Raw genomic sequence first — 3,456 nt, 5'->3', positions numbered from 1 at the left:
TAAAAAGTGCAGCTAATTTTTAAAATCACACACAAAAGAAGGTAATATTTGGTACATTATACATACACAATAGTAACATCATGCATAATGTATTTGAAGCTAGCTTCTTTAAAATGATTCTCAAATTATTAGATTGTGTATATATTTCCAACTGGTGGTTTTAACTGGTGACTTCTGCCTTTATCAAGTTCCATTAACATTTCAAAGTGATATTAGTGGGATCATTACTGCCATGCATTATCAACATTCTAGAACTTTATTAATTTATTTAATGGATATTTAATGATCACCTATTGGTTGCCATGCAATGACTAAAACACAGTCTGTCCTCTTTCTAGAGTTTATTATTAGAAAGGAAACACTTAACAGCAAGTCTGTAACCCATCCCTCCCTTCTGGGAGGGAATGCCTTCCCCTTATAAATGACCTTGACCAAAACCATTTTTAGATAAGTTATGCAAATATTTATGAATAAGGAACTTGGAACACTATAGGATGGTTAGCAATGGAGATAAAATGAAACGTTCATAGTAACAGTAAAACAATTATAAATTCTGTAAGCTCAAGGGCTCTGATAGCATGAAAATGACTTAGGAATTCTCGCAGTTTGAAATTGAGAGAAAGTGCTAAATGTATGAGCTTTAGTAATGTATCTGGAGGAGTAACAATAACGAAGGTGTCAAGGGTGTGATTTCCTTGGAAAACTCTCCAAGCCCTTTTGTTAAGTTTTCTCTTATTCAGCAATCAAGCCACTGTTTGAAGAAGGCTGGGGAGTGTCTTTGATCATTCTCCCTGTTTTATAAATAGGTGAATGAACACCCTTATTGTGTGACTCAACTCAATAATGATGGAGTTTTTGTCAAATTATAAGATTTGTGATGGTGAGGGCCCAATAAACACATAACATACTACTTTTCAATATAGCTGGAAACTTAAAAGATGATCAGGATTAGAAAATGACTTTTGGGAGAGTGCTCCCATGTTGGGTAATGGTCATTATTTGCTTTATTTCTGTAGCCATAATTGTTACATCATGTGTTAAATTTCTCCAGGGTCTTCACTGGGGACTCACCATGAGGAGGGTCAGCCTTTGGGTTCACTAGCTTGTCCTTGTTGGTGACAACCCCACTGATACTTCCTCTGGCAGTCTGGCAATAGCCTGTTACCATGCTTTATGGTTTTGAAGTATTCTGCACCATCCAACCTACACTCATTGTCTTGAAATCATTTGAGAATTTGATAAAAGCTAAGGAGTCTCTCCCCAGAAAAAGGTACACACACATAAGTTGTACATACAATTTAGTGGGGGGTCATGACCTCCTGAAGCCTATCCCTGGACCTCAAGGTAGGAAACCAGGAGGTAGATGATAATCTACACACATACAAATACACCTCATCTTCCTTTCTTTCCTTTGACATAAAAAATGAAGACATCTATTTGATATTAACTCTTAAGCAGAGAAGGGGAATATATGAGATTCTGAAATGCCACTTTTTTTTAACTGGACATTGTGGATTAGTCAAGAATTTGAATAGATTGTAACAAGATAACATTGGTAATCATGGAGAGTAATGTTTTCGTTTTCTTAACTTAAGGGAACAAAGTCTTTCTTCTTTTATTCTCATTAAGCCAGCTGCATTTGGGGCAGAATAACTCCCTTCTGAATTCCCAAAGACATTTAGGTGCGCTTTTTGGTTGTATATGTGATACCGCACGTTTGAAAACTAAGTCAGATTCTATAGGTGAGTTTCTCCTTGCAATTAAGTGAAATAATTTCAGAAGCATAGGAACCCTTGGGAAGAGCATTCCAGATCTAATGGGACCTCGCCTCAAAAAGTGTAATGCCTTTTTCCGAGGCAAGTATCCAGCCTACTTTCCGAGAATAGCTTGTTTATCCGTTTGGATTTTCTTCATTAGGGATCCATTTACCTTATTGTTTACATTCAGTTTTCACTTCCTAGGTTTTCTCTTTCATCCGTTGCTTTTTTAGAATTTGTGCATGGGATGGAAAACAGCCTCTAGGCACAATTTAGTAAAGCCTATTAAACATTTTTTTCCAAATTTAAATTCCTGGGTCCTTTCACTCAAATACCAGTTGGCCCTTATTTTCTTGTATTCATGAGTGTTTCAGATTAGAGTTGGTTTCAGCTGAAGGTGTCACCAAATCCAAAATAACAGCACCTTACACATGCAGAAGGTTACTCTCACCTACAATGTGCTGGATTCTACCTCATAGTACAATATCAAGCTACCGGAATCATGTCTACATTCCAGTCAGTAAAAAGGGAGCAAAAGGGTACACCAACTTCCTTTAATGGTGTTTTCTAAATGTTGCACGCAGTACTTATTCTCATAGCTCATGGTTATATATTACTGCAGGCAGGCTGAAATGTATTAAAAAAAAAATTCCAAGTGACCTTGTGCCAGCTATAATTGTGGTTTAATTACTAAAGAAGAAGGATGGAATGGACTTTGGGAATGAATAGCAATCTGCTTCAGTAGGTAATAGGGACTTTGCAGGAAGTCTGAAGGGACATAACAAGGTGAGCAGTAGCCTTTGAAGAGTTATATTGCCACCACTTAAAGACACACTATTTGTCATTCATCAAGTCTGATCTGCTGTAGTGCATGTCTGTTTTGACTCACAAGCGAAGCTTATTCTACAATGCTTCATGAACAGTTTGACCTTTTTAAAATTTATATATTTTATTCTCATGTAATCTGAATAAAGGCTACTTTTCTGGCCCAGGTTTTTCTTGGTGAGGCATTCAAGAAACATCAACTCGGTAAATAAAAAATAATCAGAGAAGCAATTTAGATCTTTTCTGAATTGTCTTGACAAAGACCCGAAGGAAATCCATTCGTAACATACTGTAGAACTTTTAAAAATCTTTTCCCAATTCTCTTAAAATCACACACACACACACACATCACAGGGTGTGTTCCCTTTGTTTAACTCCCCACAACTCTTCCCCCAGCCTAGGCATCGCGGACTTTTGTTTTTCTACCCCTCCGCCCTCACCTTCTGATCTCTTCCGCTAATTACTGGCCGCCATCCCTTTGTAAAGTGATCAAACCAGTCTGAGTACAACTTCTGCACCTGATTTATTACCCTAGTTCTCCAGGAAACAAGCTGGATTAGATAAAATTGTTCAACAGTCTAGAAGGGTCAGTTAATGCTCATTTATTAGTTTATTCAACCTTGGACACCCATAATAAAACACGTAATCCCTTATATGGAATTACAAAATTCAATACGCTTTGAAAACAAAGTTTTCTTTTAATTTATTTGACCATAAAACCTGACCTGAACTTTGTGAGGATATTTATAGTCTCTCTATATCCCACTTAGTGTAAATATTTTTACATTTCACGAAGAAAATGTTAGGAAGACAGTATTATAGCAATATAGTACCTTTCTAAAGCCCTAATCATTCTGAATCTAAAGTAAGCCAC

Source organism: Delphinus delphis, chromosome 1 (genome assembly GCF_949987515.2).
Source record: "Delphinus delphis chromosome 1, mDelDel1.2, whole genome shotgun sequence".
In the NCBI taxonomy this organism is placed as follows: domain Eukaryota; kingdom Metazoa; phylum Chordata; class Mammalia; order Artiodactyla; family Delphinidae; genus Delphinus; species Delphinus delphis.
This window is presented reverse-complemented; position numbering follows the sequence as displayed.